This window comes from Tamandua tetradactyla, chromosome 1, assembly GCF_023851605.1.
Source record: "Tamandua tetradactyla isolate mTamTet1 chromosome 1, mTamTet1.pri, whole genome shotgun sequence".
NCBI classification, from domain to species: domain Eukaryota; kingdom Metazoa; phylum Chordata; class Mammalia; order Pilosa; family Myrmecophagidae; genus Tamandua; species Tamandua tetradactyla.
Window position 1 is genome coordinate 229,438,721 of NC_135327.1, and position 16,647 is coordinate 229,455,367.

Here is a 16,647-nt window from a genome sequence, read left to right on the forward strand (position 1 = left end):
TCACTCTGAAGACGCGGCTGGGAATCTCAAGAGCCTTTGCTCCTTCTCAGTCTCTCCTGGGAAAGCCTTCTTGTGCGCGGGGCAGTGATGCCCAAACCACACCCGTTTTGGAGGGGGCACACCGAGAGCTTTCTTCCAGCGCCAGCGCAGGGGTGTCAGCGCGTTGCCTTAGCGCTCTGGGGCCGCGCTGCGAACCGCCACTGCAGGGGCTGCCCTTGGGGAAGTTTTGCAAAGGTGCAGGAAGCGGGACAGCCTCAGACCGCCCGGCAGGGAGGGCACCCTGGAGCCCACGGAGCCCACGGAGTCGCCCCGCACCCCAGTGCACCCCCGAGCCCACGGAGCACGTTCCCTGGAGGCGGGCCCCCGCGCAGCCCCCGCGCAGCCTCGGGCTCCCCCGAGCTGGCTCAGCTGGCATGCGGGTTTCCCAGCGCGGGCCTCGGTGAAGGAGGAGCCCATTCCCGGTGTGAGAAACAGTAACATAAAAACAGGACGTAGGTTTGAATTTATGCCAAGGACTAAGTATGTGAAAGGATAGAGAAACGCGCTGCAATCTGGGAAGGACTCCTCGTTTCTCAAAACTGTGAAGCTGATAAAATTAAAGCAACAGAAAAAGCAGGAAATAGTCTGAAAATCCAGAAAACAGGCTCATTAAAAAATGTCCCAGATGCCAAAAAATTATAGACAGTCTGGGAGATGTTTTGTACTCCCCCCGCACCCCACTGTTCTGTTTGTGAAAGTGAGGGCACCCTCCCTTTTTCCACGAGCCCCCAGAAGCCACTCTTGAGGACTGAGTCACGCACCCGGCAGCAGTCTGCTGGCACGCTGTTGTGAACCCTTTGCAATAGGCCCTGTGAAGGTGTGATTGAGAGTCCCGGACCAGCAGAGGTCAGAGACAAGAAGCAGAGACAGAGACATGACACCGGCAGCAGGGAAGGAAGATTTATTAGCAGAGGGACAGTATGGAGAGTTGATTCGAGAAATCAACTCCTACCCACCTTGATTCGGGCGGGAGTTTTTAAAGAGAGTTGGGGGTAAAGTTAGGCGACTTTTCACAGGTGGGTCCTTGGGAGTTTGGCAGCTTTCCCTTGGTGAAAACACTGCTTTAGTTATGCAAGGTTGTAACTGCTGGAGAGAGGATATCCAGCGAGAGAGTTTGTCCTAAGAATGCAACTGTGAAGGCTGGATAAGGGTATCACAAGCAGGCAGCTACTGGAGGGTGAGAAATGTCAGTTTGAAAAGTTCCCAGAGGAGTGCTGAAAAGTCCATCCTTGCTTGTTCCTTTGGCTCAGCTCTCATAAGCTGATGTGTGGCCATTTATCCATGGGACTGCAGGCCTTACGCAGAGAGGCTATTAGGATGCCAGCAGAGAAGCGAGAAGGGCACAGGTGGAGACTGAGAACAGCGCCCTGTGACGGGAGGCAAGGAGGCCAGCCAAGGAACCCCAAGGAACCCCAAGGATTGTGGCAACCCATGCTGGAGCACCATAGCCTCCGGGAGAAAGCACGGTCTTTCTGACCCGTAGGTTTGGGATTTCTAGCCTTTAAAACGGTCAGCCAATCAACTCCTGCTGTTTAAGCCAACCAGTCATGTGGGCTATTTGTCATGGCAGCGCTGGCAGACTCGGATACTAAATCCGAGAGATAGAACTCTGTTATAAATGCTTCTTCTGACTTTAAGTTTTGCTTGCTTCTTATAGGCCAGCAAGCACTAAGAGATATGTTATTTTTAATTCTAAGTTTGCAACTTCATGTTATGAATGTAAAAACATTAAAAAATAATTCTAATGGCATGTAATGATATTAAACATTTCTTTTATATTTAATATAACAAAGATAATCTTTGTTAAGCAAAATAAGATTGATTTTCATCAGGCTGTCTTTATATGCAATTAATTTTTATACTTCTAAATTAACAAAGGGATTTCCAGTATATAAAATGCATTGCAAAGCTAAATATAGGCATATCTAATCTGTGTCTCTATTGGGTTCCAAAAATGTAGTTGTAATTGAGCTGGTTTGAAAACATTCCTGATGGAGTGTTATCAGGTATGGAGGGTTGTTAGGCCAGCGTATGCAAGTGTATTTAGCTCCTGTTACATTGTACCAACAGGAATACAGATATCAATTGCCACCCTCAACATTTTTTATTGGAAATGTCTGTTCTGAGTTTTGAGGGGGGCCACCCCAGGTGGTGTTTCCACCAGCAGTCCAAAGGGAGAGGGTGAAGTCTTGTGGACCTGGCTTTTGGGGTCAGGGCAAGGAGGTGGACGAGAGCTTCTAGGGGATTAGTACTTCAGAGATCCTGGGTTTGCAGGTCTTCCACGTAGATCTTTCCAATGGGCCTGCAAGGAGCTGGAAAAGACTGAGTAAGAGAGGCTGGGGGGTAAGGGTGCAGGGCAGGCACGGGGAGGGTACAAGGCAGGGTAGGGTGTGCAAGATGGGGAAGGGGGAGTGCAAGGCAGATGTGCAAGGTGCAGGGTGGGTGCAGGGTGAGTGATAGTGGGTACAAGGCAGGGCAGGGTGGGCGTGCAGGGTGGGTGCAGGGCAGGTCAGGGTGGGGAAGGGTGCCACAGGTCTCTTCAGCAGAAAAAATAATTAGACGTATTCAAATGATAATTTCTGGGAATTTTTATTTCAAAGGACAAGTGAAATATTGAGCATCTGAACATCAGGCCAGAGCTGATTGTAATGTGCTTGTTAAAAGATGCAAAATGCGCTGTGCCATCTGGCCAGGGCAGACCGGAGCAGCACCGGGACTTGAGGCAGTGGCCACCACAAACCAGGCAATTTGAGATGGGAGACTTGGCTTAGCAGAGCTAGTGAAGCTGTGTAGCTCCAGCCACGAAACAAAACCATTTCTTGTGCAGCTGTGCCCTATCACAGACACAACATTCAGGCGTGTTGTTCAGATAAAACACACTAAACCTACTCAAGCTTTGGAAGGGAATCTAGAGCCAAACACGCTCGAGCCCTGAGTTTCCTGTGTTGCCAAGGTGACGGGAGCCCCGGTTTTCTTGGTAACTCAAGGCTTCTAAACCAATGTGAGACGCGTGCACTAGCCAGCCGCCTGCTGCCTTGTTCTTCAGTTGGGTTTTTTTGGTGAGTATATGAAAAGAAAAGTCCAGCTCCTCCTCTCCCCGCTTCATCAACCTCATTGTCAAGGACATCTCATTGTGAAGGAAATCTCCATACTCACTTTCTTGAAGTTGTGAGGCTGGTGTCCACCAAGAGATAACAATCTGAACTGGGAAGAAATGAAAGCATTTATTTGGGGTCTTAGGATTGCCATTTGGGGAGCACAGCCTGTGGTAGCAACCTAAATCGTGTCCCCAGTTGGGCTGTTAGGCAAGGGGGGTTTAGAAGGTAGAAGAGGAGGAAAGAAAAGAGGAGCAGTAGGGTTAGGGCAGGGCTTAGACTTGTAGGCTGACTTGTAGGCTGCTGAGGGTTGGCTTGTAACGGGGTGGCAGGCGCCCTGCTGCATGCACGGCTCTCCAGGCCTCAGCCACCCATTTCCCTTTCACACTGGCTTACGTCTTCAAACCCGGAGGAAGAAGGATGCCTATTGCAGATACCCAGCCTGGCTGCCATAGCCACGGGGACCCTTGTCCCCGAAACGACTTCCTTTTCTCCAGAGGTGGGTGTGCTCCCTCGGCTCCTCCCAGCTGGCGGAGGTGGGCACAGTGCGAGTTTAGGCGACGTGATGCGGAGCTGGACGTCAAGGCCCTATTTTGCTTTTGCACCCCAGGAAAAGTCAGACGGGATAAGGAAGGAAGCCCTCAGCCCTGGGGGCATCTGCATTCCTGCGAGGCTGCGGCTGGGGTAGCCCGGGCGCTCAGGGGCTCGAGTCCAAGGGCGCCTAGGACGAGAGACCCAGCAATCCACAATAGTGGGACCTGAGGGTCCCCACGGAGATGCGACAACACGAGGAAAAAGCATGAGCCCCCACGGAGGGCGAGAGGGTGACTGGATGGCAGTCCCCAAAAGAGTCTTCATGGAAGCCACAGCCTCTGGAATGGGCAACTGAGAGTGAGCTTTAGGGAGGAGGGGATGCCAGGTGCAGGGTGGAGAAGGGCCCTGGAACAGGCAAGCATCAGCCCCAGTGCCTCCACCCGCTACCTGTGACCTGGGCAAGCCACTGGCATCCTTGCCTCCTGCACAGGCACCTGTCTCACAGGGTCCTTGTGATGAGACATGATTTAAGGTGTGTACAGCTCTTGCAAGTGTTCCTGACTTACAGCCAGTGCTTTAGAGCTGTTAGCTACTGTTACTGTATTATTTGTTACTGTTATTGCAATTGAAAGAGTTTGGGCTTCATTTTCTGGCCAAAAATAGATCAAATTTAATTTGATAGGCAAAGCGGCGGTGGTGGTCAAAGTTTTTTGTTTGTTTGTCTGTTTTTTGAATAGGTGAGAGCCCCAGAACAAGAAAACATCCAAGAGCAAACGACATTGTGAGATTCAGCTGCTAAAGTTGGCATTTGGTGTTGTCTTTTATGTTATATTTTCAGCCACAGTCCCGACCCGCAAACTGTGCCACTGTTCCCCTATGTGACAGACTGTGCAGAGTTGTGAATTGATTGGGCGGGAAACACCTGTATAGGGAACTGCCAGGTGCAAATCTTGTACAGGTGAAGAGGAGGTCAATCAGAGAGGACCAGCTTCTATTTGACCACAGAAATAAAATCTGTGGGGGCAGTGAATGTCAAAGCCAGTGGCCTTCAATCTTTCTTGGCCACAGGGGCTGCAAGACTGTGCAATCTATCATTTAAAAAAAGGCATTTCTTCTCCACTTTGTGGTATGTCCTGTGAGACGTGACGGATGACCCGTATTTTGGGAAGCCTGAGTGAGCACCATGTGCTGGTTGAGACAGGTGTGTCATAAATCAGTGTAGGAGAGTGTGAAACACTTTTTTCTGCCCTGACATAGCCTTGATCCCTAATAATTGGTGAGAATAAGGTAAATGTTTTTTTAACAGTTAGCAATTTGTAAGGATTGTATTGACCAAAAATGTTCCTATTTGCCATCCTCAATTCACAGATCCTGGGTGATGGAATGACACGTGCCATCTCAGGTTCAGTTTTTGGAAAACGGTTGGGTTCTAAAAACGTTCTTGTTTCCACTTCTTCTGACCTCTGGATGTATTTTTTTTGCCTGTTTCTTCCTTTTTTTTTTTTTTTTTTAAACATTTCTCATTTGAAATATAACACATATACAAGTAAAAAAAGAAAAAGCAATAATTTTCAAAATGCACTCTAACAAACAGCTACAAAACAGATTCCTAGTTTGGTATGGGCTACCATTCCACAGTTTCAGGTTTTTCCTTCTAGCTGCTCTGAAACACTGGAGGCTAAAAGAAATATCAATATTGTGATTCAGCTGTCATACTCATTTGCTAAATCTTACCTTCTCTGTTATAACTCCTTCTTCTCTTTTGATTCTACTCCCACTCTATAAGGATCTTTGGGCTATGCCCTTTCTAATGTTTTCATATGGAAAAGGGATGTCTCTAATACAGGATAAGGGGTGGAATTAGTTGATATTCTTGGAGACGCAGGCCCCTCTAGTTTTTGGGGCTTATGTAGCCTACCCTCTGGAGGTAATGTTTCAGGAAAATAAACTTAGTGCATGAAGCTTTTGTAGAGTCTCAGATTAAACTGTACATGTTTTTAGCATTAATAGGCATGATATTGGTTGGGGTTTGGCAAACCATGGCAATTAGAAATATCTAGCTGAAGCTTTGTCCCAGTTTGAAAGGATTAGGTACCCTAGAAAAGCCATGTTTTAATCCTGACCCATCTTGTGGGAGCAGCCTTTTCTTTGAACCCCTACTCAGTACTGTAGGTCGGAAACTTGATTAGGTTACCTCCACGGAGATGTGACTCACCCAATTGTGGGTATTAACCTTTGATTAGAGGGAGATGTGACTCCACCCATTCCAGGTGGGTTTTGATTAGCTTACTGGAATCCTTTAAAAGAGGAGACAGTTTGGAGGGAACCACAGAGTGACGAGAACCCCGAGAGCCCACACAGCCTCGGGGCTGTGAAGAAGGAAAATGCCCCCCCCCCCCCCCCCGGGGAGCTTCATGAAACAAGAAGCCTGGAGAGAAAGCTAGCAGATGTCACCATGTTTGTCATGTGCCCTTCCAGTTGAGAGAGAAACACTGAACTTCACTGGCCTTTCTTGAGTGCAACTAACTGCTTGTTGGTGCCTTCTTGAACCAAGGTATCTTTCTCTGGATGCCTTAGATTTGATATTTCTATATCCTTGCTTTAATTGGGACATTTCCACGGCCTCAGAACTGTAAACTTGCAACTTTTTCCCCCTTTTAAAAGCTGTTCTGTTTCTGGTATATTGCATTCTGGTGGCTAGAAAACTAGAACAAGCTTGCATAAGAGTAGCCTCTTGACTCTATTTGATTTCTCTTGGCCACTGATATCTTGTTTTGTTACCATTCTTTCCCCCTTTTTGTCTAGAAGGCATTGTTGATCCCATTGTGCCAGGGCCAGGCTCATCCCTGGGAATTATGTCTGACATTGTCAGGGAAACTTTCATCCCTGAATATCATGTCCCATGGAGGAGGGAGGGTAATGTTTTTCCTTGCAGAGTTAGGCTTATAGAGGGAGAGGCCACATCTGAGCAACTAAAGAGGTTTCCTAGAAGCAACTCTTAGGCATAAGTATAGGCAGTCTTAGCTTCTCCACTATAGAAATAAGTTTCATAAGGGCAAGCCTCAAAATCAAGGGTTGGCCTATTTTCTTGGGAGTCCTTAATATTTGAGAGAGAATCAGGGATTTACCAGATGGGATAGTTGAATAGTTCCATATTTTTTTCTCCAGCCCTTCAAGGAACTCTACCAATACTTTTTGATTACCGGCTCACCAAGGTCTGGGATGTATCCAGGTGTTACATCACACTGCACAGAATTACAAAGCTTCATTCCCATTCTGGGGTCCAGGAGCTTGGGTTGTTTAAATGAGCTCTCCAGACAGGATGGTTTTGATTGTGTGTTGCAGAAAATTTAGGTTCTAGACATAATAAACCTCTCTGCCTTTGGTCTCATACAGTAGGTGGAGCTCTAGAGTACACACACTGTCATCTTTTACCCTGTATCCTGATTTACCTTAGTCCCAACCAGATCGGCGTCACTTTCATCTTTAACTGAAGGCTGATCTCTTTCTCGGTTACTTCAACAGTTGTTGTATGTAGCAAGGCTGACTGAAGAGCTGCAGAGCTCCAGCGCTGCATCTTAGGTGTCACAGAGATACTCAAAGTGCCAGGGAAATACCAGCTGATACATACATAGCTCAGTGTCTCAGAATCTAGAAATACACTTAAAAATTCGGACTAAGTGTGACTGCTTTAAGAGCTTACAATTTAGGCTCCAATTTTCTTGTAAGTATTTTCTGAAAGAGACCATAGCATATTTGTTCTTTCGTTTCTGGTTTATTTTGCACAACACATCATCCCCAAGGTTCATTCAGCTTTTTGAGTGTGTCACTACATCATTCCTTCTTGTTGCCATACAGTATTCCATCACATGCATATGTGTCACCATTTTCCTTTTGTCTCCTCAGACATTCTACCCTTCAGTCCCTTCCATTGATTGGGCATCATGGATAATGTCCTAAATAAACAAACCATGTCTTACAGTGTCCTCACCTGCTTGTACAATCAATAGTAATCTCAATTTTGGACATTTTTCATTGGTCCAAAGAGACAAAGAACCGATAAACACAGTCTTGTGAAATATCAAATCAAAACCTCCTCTATTAGCCCTGGTATTGCTGTGATACTGTTGCCATCGTCCTGTTAACTATGGCTCATAGCATGTGTATCAGTCAGGGTTCTCTAGAGAAACAGAATCAACAGGGAACACTCGCAAATATAAAATTTATAAAAGTGTCTCACGTGACCGCAGGAACACAGAGTCCAAAATCCACAGGGCAGGCTGCGAAGCCGACGACTCCGATGGAGGGTCTGGATGAACTCCACAGGAGAGGCTCACCAGCCGAAGCAGGAATGGGACCTGTCTCTTCTGAGTCTTCCTTAAAAGGCTTCCTGTGATTAGATTTAGCATAACTAAGTGTAGAAGACACTCCCTTTTGGTTGATTACAACTGGAATCAGCTGTGGATGTGGCTGACATGATCATGACCTAATCCTATGAAATGTCCTCATTGCAACAGACAGGCCAGCGCTTGCCCAATCAGATGAACAGGTACCACCACTTGGCCAAGTTGACACCTGTCCCTAACTATGACAGCATGCAATATTAGTTTTCCCCCTATACCCCTCTATTATTGACTCTTTGTCCAAGATCAAACCTTTGAAGGTGTTCATGTATGAGGTATACTCATATAATACAAGGTGTAATTGAATAGTTGGTGGGATTCATGGCACTGTAAATTCCCTTTCAATTCTTTTTCCCTTCAATATGGCAATGTTACTTATACCCCCACTAATTAGCTACCATCACTTCTATCCATTCCCTTATATTTAAATTCAATCTCATGGGTAGCCTTTCCCCCATCACTAGCTTTGGTATATTCTACAGTATAAACCTTTGAGATTACCTTTGTCAGAGTCATAATAGCAAAACCATACAGTATATATCCTTTCATGCCTGACTTATTTCACCCAGCATTTTATCTTCAAGGTTCATCCACGTTGTCATATGCTTTGGGACCTCATTTTGTCTTACTGATGCAGACTATTCCATCATATGTATGTACCACATTTTGTTTATCTACTTGTCTGTTGATGGGCACTTGGACTGTTTCCATCTTTTGGCAATTGTGGAAACATTGGTGTGCAAATGTCTGTTTGTGTCACTGCTTTCAGCTCTTCTGGCTATATCTTGAGTATTGCTATTGCTGGGTCATAGGGCAACTAAATATTTGGTTTTCTGAGGAACAGCCAAACTGTCTCCACAGTGGCTGTGCCATTTTACATTCCCACAAGCAATGAATAATAGTTTCAATTTCTCCGCTACATTCTCTACTACAATGTTCTCTCCAACACTTATAGTTTTCTGTTTGTTTAATAGTAGTCATTCTTTTAAGTGTGAGGTGATAGCTTATTGTCATCTTGATCTGCATTTCCCTTATCACTAGTGAAGATGATTATTTCTTCATGTGATTTTGAGCCATCTGTATTTGCTTTTCAGAAAAATGCTTATTCATATCCTTTGCCCATTTTATAATTGGGTTGTTGGTTTTTTTGCTGTTGAGTTGTGTAATTTCTTTATGTACACGGGATAGAAAACTTAATCTGATATGTGTTTCCAAATATTTTCTCCCATTGAATTAACTGCCTCTTTACTTTTTTGACAAAGTCCTTTGAGGCATAGTGTATCCTGCCACTTTGCTGAATTTGTTTGATTTTAAGGAGTTTCCATTTATCAGTTTTTTCTTTCATTGCTGGTGCTTTGAGTATCAAGTTTAAGAAGCTACTGTTTTAGATTGTTAAGCTGTCAGAATGCAATATTCCAGAAGTGGAATGGCTTTTGGAAAGAGAATTTATTAAGTTAAAGTTTACAGTTCTAAAGCTGTGAAAATGTCCAAATTAAGGCACCAACAGGGGTCACCTTTACTCAAGAAAGGCCGATGCCATCTGGATCACCTCTGTCAGCTGGGAAGTCACATGGCTAGCTTTTTTGGGGTCTTTGGGTTCTGGACACATCTCTCATCTCTCATGGTGATGTCTGCTAGCTTTCTCTCATTTCATAAGGCTTCCCTCGGGGCATCTTCCTTCCGCATCTCCAAAGGTGTCTGGCTATGTTTGCTGTTGGTTCTGGGTATTTTCCAAAATGGTTCCCTCTTAAAGGGCTCCAGTAAGCAAACCCACCTTGAATGGGTAGAGACATATCTCCATGGAAACCATCTAATCAAAAGTTACCACCCACAACTGGTTGAGTCGCATCTCCATGGAAACAATAAAAAAGACCCCACTCAGCAACACTGAATGATGATTAAAGAGCCTGGCTCTTCTGGGGTACACAACTGTCTCAAACTGGCACAACTACCTCCTATTACTAGGTCTTATAGATGTTTCCCGATATTTTCTTCTAGGAGTTTTGTGGTACTGGCTCTTATATTTAAGTCTTTAATCCATTTTGAACGGATTTTTGTATAGGGTATACGGTAGGGGTCCTCTTTCATTCTTTTGGCTGTTAATATCCAGTTCTCCCATGTCCCAGTTCAGTGGGGCAATTGACCACAGATTTGGCAGTCTATCTCCATACTCTCAATTCTATCCCATTGGTCAATACTTCTGTCTTGGTGCCAGTACCATGCTGTGTTGACCACTGTGGCTTTATAGTAAGTTTTAAAGTCAGAAAACGTTAGTGCTCCCACTTTGCTCTTTTTTTTTTTTTAGGCTATCATTAGCTATTTGTAATCTCTTTCCCTTACAAATAAATTTGACAACTAACTTTTCCAAGTCTTCAAAGTAGGTTGTTAGAATTTCATTGGTATTACATTGAATCTATATATCAATTTGGGGAGAATTGACATCTTAATGATGTTCAACCTTCCTATCCATGAGCATGGAATGTCTTTTAAGGAAAAATTCCATTTAAAATAACAATAAAAAGAATCAAGTATCTAGGAATTGGTCTAACCAGGGGTGTCAAGGACTTGTACAGAGGAAACAATAGTCCAGTGCTGAACGACAGTGGTGACAACGGGCATTCGTCTCATTCCCGATCTTAGGGAGTATGCTTTCAATCTCTCACCATTAACTAGGAGACTTGCTATGGGTTTTTCATACATGCCTTCATGATACTGAGGAAGTTTCCTTCAGTTCCTACCCTTCGAAGAGTTTTTATCAGAAAAGGATGCTGAAGTTTGTCAGATGCTTTTTCAGCATCAACTGATATAGGATTATGTGGTTCTTCCTTTTCAATTTGTTAATGTACTGTATTATATGAATTGATTTTCTTGTGTTGATTCATCCTTGCATTTCTGGTGTAAACTCCACTTTGTTGTGAGGTATAATTCTTTTAATGTGCCATAGGATTGGATTTGCTAGTATTTTGTTGAGAATTTGTGCATCTACGTTCATTAGGGAGATCGGTTTGTAGTTTTCCTCTCTTGTAGTGTATTTATCTGGTTTTGGTATTACAGTGATGTTAGCTTCATAAAATAAATTTGGTAGCATTCCTTTTTCCTGGCACTTTTTAATTCTGTGCCCTTCTTCAGACTCTCTTTCCTGTCTTTTTTTTTTTCAACCAACAGAACTCTCTTTAATAGTTCTTGTAGAGTTGACTCTTGTTGACTAGTTCTCTCAGTCTTTGTCTTTGAAGATTTTAATCACTTCCTCAATCTTAAAGGACAATTTGGCTGGGTAAAAAAATTTGTTGCTGGAAGCGTTTCTCATTTAGGATCTTAAATATGTCATGCCACTGCCTTCTTGCTTCTGTAGTGCCTGTTGAGTAGTCTGAACTGAGTCTTATGTGGTTTCTCTTGCATATAGTAGGTTGCTTTTCATGTACAGCTTTCAGGACTTTCTGCCTCTCTTCAGCATTTGACAGTCTGGTTAGTATGTGTCTTGGAGTAGGTCTATTTGAATTTATTCAATTTGGGGTTCATTGGGCCTCTTTGATTTGTATATTTATGTCTTTTATAAGGGTTGGGATGTTTTCTCTGATTATTTTTTCAACTAACCTTCCAGCCCTTTACTCTTCTCTTCTCCTTCACTCTTCTCTTCCCCTTCTGGGACACCAATAATTCCTTTTCTTTTTTTTTTTTTACACATTTTTTTTAATTTAAGAAAATAAACAATATACTTACCAACAATGTATAGCTTAGTTACCTTAACTATAGACATATTTAAGTAAAGTATTCATATAATCATTGTAAAGCCTGTGTTTGCACAGTAAGTTTCATAAACCAATTTAAAATTAAGGCAATGAGGAAAAAAGTCTACATATTTGGATAGCAAAATTCTTAAATTGTAAGTATTAAAAACTAACTTAAATACCATTTGATCAGTTGTCAAAACTGTGAATGTTCTCAGAATATCAGTTAGAAAGTTCTTACAATATCTGCATTGCTATAGTAATGACCTATATAACTAATTATTTTCCTCATTTCAGGAAAATATGAAGTACAAATATTTTTACAATTAACATATGGAAATCTTAACTACCTAAAATGGATATGTTAGTTAACTTATCCATAGGCATATTCAAAAAAGCTAAGTAATTGTTGTAGAGCTTGTATGTATAATACGTTTCATAAGCCAACTTAAAATTAAAGCAAGGAAGGAAAACAATCTATAAATACAGCTATCAGAGTTACTTAAATTCTAAATATTAAACAGTATCTTAAATACCATTTGATTATCAAAACTGTATGTTCTCAAAATATCAAGTAAAAAATTATTGCAAATATCAATATCAACTTTGCTATAGTAGTGAGCTATGCTACTAAATATTTTCAAATTTTTGAATTCAGGAATTTATTTTTTCTAATATTACTATAACTGCCTATAGTTTTTTTAAACCATTTTTTAAGTTTTCAGATATATAATATATAAACAAAGAAAAAAGGAAAAAACAATAATTTTTAAAGCACACTTCAATAAGCAGCTACAGAGCAGTTCCCAGAGTTCATCCTGGGCTACCATGCCCTCAACTCAGATTTTTCCTTCTAGCTGCTCCAAGACACTGGTGGCTTTATCAGAGTCGTAATAATGGAATCATACAGTAGCTGTCCTTTTGTGTTGGACTTATTTCACTCAGCATTAGGTCCTCAAGTTTCATCCATATTCTCATATGTTTTGGGACATCATTTTATCTAAATGCTTCTTAATGTTCCATTGTATGTATATCCCACATTTTGTTTATTTACTCGTTTGTTGATGGGCACCTGGATTGTTTCCATCTCTTGGCAGTTGTGAATAGTGCCACTATGAACATCGATGTGCAAATGTCTATTTGTGTCACTACCCTCAACTCTTCTGGGTATATATCAAGTATTGGTTTTACTGGGTCATAGGGCAACTCAATATTTAGTTTTCTGAGGAAATGCCAAACTGATTTCCACAGCAGATGAACCATTTTATATTCTCACCAACAGCGATAATTTCTCTGCATCCTCGCCAACATTTATAGTTTCTGTTTATTTAACAGCAGCCATTCCTATAGGTGTGAGGTGATATCACATTGTCATCTTCATTTGCATTTCTCTTACAGCCAGTGAAGATGAGCAGCACCTCATGTGCTTTTAAGCCATCTGTATTTGCTGTTCTGAAAAGTGTCTATTCATTTCCTTGCTCATTTTATAATTGGGTTGTTCTTTTGTTGGTCAGCTGTATAATTTCTTTGTGTGCACAGGATATCAAGCCTTTATCCAGTATGTGGTTTCCAAATATTTTCTCCCATTGCATTGGCTGCCTCCTCACCTTTTTAACAAAGTCCTTTGAGGCACAGAAGCTCTTGATCTTAAGGAGTTCCCATTTGTCTATTTTTTCTTTCACAGCTTGTGTTTTAGGTGTCAAGTTTAAGAAGCTACCTCCTATTACTAGATCTTAAAGATGTTTCCCTATATTTGTTTCAAGAAGTTTTATGGTACTAGCTCTTATGTTTAGGTCTTTGATGTATTTTGAATAAATTTTTGTATAGGGTGTAAGGTAGGGGTCCTCCTTCATTCTTTTGGCTATTGAAATCCAGTTCTCCCATGCCCATTTATTGGAAAGACTATTCTGTCCCAATTCACTAGATTTGGGGGCCTTATCTAAGCGCAAATGTCCATAAATTTGGTGGTCAATCTCTGCACTCTCGATTCTATTCCACTCGTAGTCCCTCTGTTTGTGCCAGTGCCATGCTGTTTTGACCACTGTGGCTTTATAGTAAACTTTAAAGTCAGGAAGTGATAGATCTCCCCAGTTGCTCTTCTTTTTTAGGATATCTTTAGCTATTCAGTCTCTTTCTCTTCTATATGACATCTTGATGATATTCAATTTTCCTATCCATGAGCACGGAATATCTTTCCATGCATTTAGGTCTTTTTTTAAATTTTTTTGGCAATTTTTTTTTTTTTTGTAATTTTTTGTGTATAAGTCCTTGATATCTCTGGTTAGGCTTGTTCCTAGATACCCAACTCTTCTGGTCACTATTCTGAATAGAATTTTTTCCTCAGTTGTCACCTCAGATAGATAATTGCTTGTATATAGAAACTACTGATTTTTGTATATTAATCTTGTATTCTGCTACTTTGCTGAATTTGTATATTAGCTCAAGTAGTTCTACTGTAGATTTCTCAGGGTTTTCTAAGTACTGGATCATGTCATCTGCAAATAATGAAAGTTTTACTTCTTCCTTTCCTATTTGGATCCCTTTTATTTCTTTCTCCTATCTAATTGATCCAACTAGTACTTCTAATAGAATGTTGAATAGTAGTGGTGACAATGGGCATCCTTGTCTCATCCCCAATCTCAAGGGGAATGCTTTCAATTTCTCACCATTAATTATGATGCTGCCTATGAGTTTTTCATATGTGCCCTTTATGATATTTGGAAAGTTTCCTTTGATGCCTAACTTTTGAAGTGTTTTTATCAGGAAAGGATGCTGGATTTTGTTGAATGCTTTTTCAGCATCAATTGATATGATCATGTGATTTTTCCCTTTTGATTTGTTAATGTGCTGTATTACATTGATTGATTTTCTTATGTCGAGCCACCCTTACATTCCTGTTATGAATCCCACTTGATCATGATGTATAATTATTTTTTTTTTCCCATGGGCAGGCACCAGGAACCAAGCCCAGGTATCTGGCATGGCAGGTGAGAACTCTGCCTGCTAAGCCACCATGGCCTGCCCAATGTATAATTCTTTTAATGTGGTGTTGGATATGATTTGCTAGTATTTTGTTAAGAATTTTCACATCTATGTTCATTAGGGAGATTGGTCTGTAGTTTTATTGTATTGTCTTTATCTGATTTTGGTATTAGAGTTATGTTAGCATCATAAAATTAGTTAGGTAGCATTCCTTTTTCTTCAAGTTTTTGGACGGGTTTGAGCAGGATTGGTGTTAGTTCTTTTTGAATAGTTTGATAAAATTCTCCTGTGAAGCCATCAGGTCCTGGGATTTTTTTTTTGCAGGAAGATTTTTGATGACTGATTGGATCTCTTCACTAGTAATTGGTTTGCTGAGATCTTCTATTCTTCTTGAGTCAGTATAGGTAATTCATGTCTTTCTAGGAATTTGCCCATTTCGTCTAAGTTATCTAGTTTGTTGGCATATAGTTATCCATAATATTCTCTTATGATTTCTAAAATTTCATCATGATCTGTGGTAACAACTCTCCTCTCATTTCTGGTTTTATTTATTTGTGTCCTCTCTCTTTTCTCCTTTGTTAGTCTAGCTAGGGGACCATCAATTGTATTAATTTTCTCAAAGAACCAAATTTTAGTTTTTTTGATTCCTTCTATTATTTTATTGTTCTCCAGTTTGTTTATTTCTGCTTTAGTCTTTACTATTTCTCTTCTTTTATTTGCTTTGGGGTTAGTTTTCTGTTCTTTCTCTAAATTCTCCAGGTAAGCAGTTAAATCCTCAAGTTTTGCTCATTCTTATTTTTGAATATAGGCATTTAGGGCAATGAATTTCCCTTTCATTTTTTTCAAACTTGCCTTTGCTGCATCCCATCAGTTTTGATATGTTGTATTATCATTATCATTCACCTTCAGATATTTACTGATTTCTCTAGCAATTTCTTCCTTGACCCACTGATGAGTGTGTTGTTTAATCTCTATATATTTGTGCAAGCTCTGGTTCTTTGGTGATTACTAATTGCCAATTTATTCCCTTGTGATCAGAAAAAATTGCTTTGGATAATTTCAATCTTTTTAGATTTATAGAGAGTCAGTTTATGTGCAAGTATCTGATCTATCTTAGAGAACATTCCATAGGCACTAGAGAAGAATGTGTATCCTGGTGTTTTGGGATATAGTGATCTATATATGTCTATTAGATCTAATTCATTTATCTTATTGTCTAGGGTCTCTATTTCCTTGTTGATCCTCTGGGTGGTTGTTCAATTTATAGTGGAAAGTGGTGTATTGAAGTCTCCCACTGTTACTATGTCTAAAGCTCCCCTTCAGTTTTTCCAATATGTGCTGCATGTACTTTGGAGCTCCCTGATTGGGAGCGTACACATTTATGATTGTTTTTTCTTCCTGGTGAATTGCCCCTTTTATTAACACATAGTGTCCTTCTTTGTCTCTTATAATGTCTTTACATTTAAAGTCTATTTCTTTCTGTCATTAGTATAGCTACTCCTGCTTTATTTTGATTACAGCTTGCATAGAAGATCTTTTTCCATCCTTTTCTCTTTCAATCTAACTGGGTTATTGAGTCTGTGATGTGTCATTTGTAAATAGCATATAGATAGATTATGTTTTTTTATTCATTCTGTCAGTCTGTATCTTTTAATTGGTGAGTTTAGCCCATTAACATTAAAAGTAGTTATTGTAAAAGCAGTTCTTGATTCTACCATCTCATCCTTTAGATTTTATTTGTCAGATCTGTATATTATTTTTCTTCTCTCTCTCTCTTCCTTTGCTCATATGCTTCAATTCTGTGCCCTCCTCCTGACTTCCCTCTCCTGTCTTTTTTATCAGCTGACAGGCCTCCCTTTAGTATCT

At 41.1% G+C, this 16,647-nt stretch overlaps 1 long non-coding RNA gene across 1 annotated transcript in view; it reads left to right on the plus strand.

Moving 5' to 3' along the window:
* Positions 1-16,647, plus strand: part of LOC143688345 (uncharacterized) — a 72,959-nt gene that overhangs the window by 182 nt on the left and 56,130 nt on the right. The gene's annotated exons all lie outside the window — the stretch shown is intronic.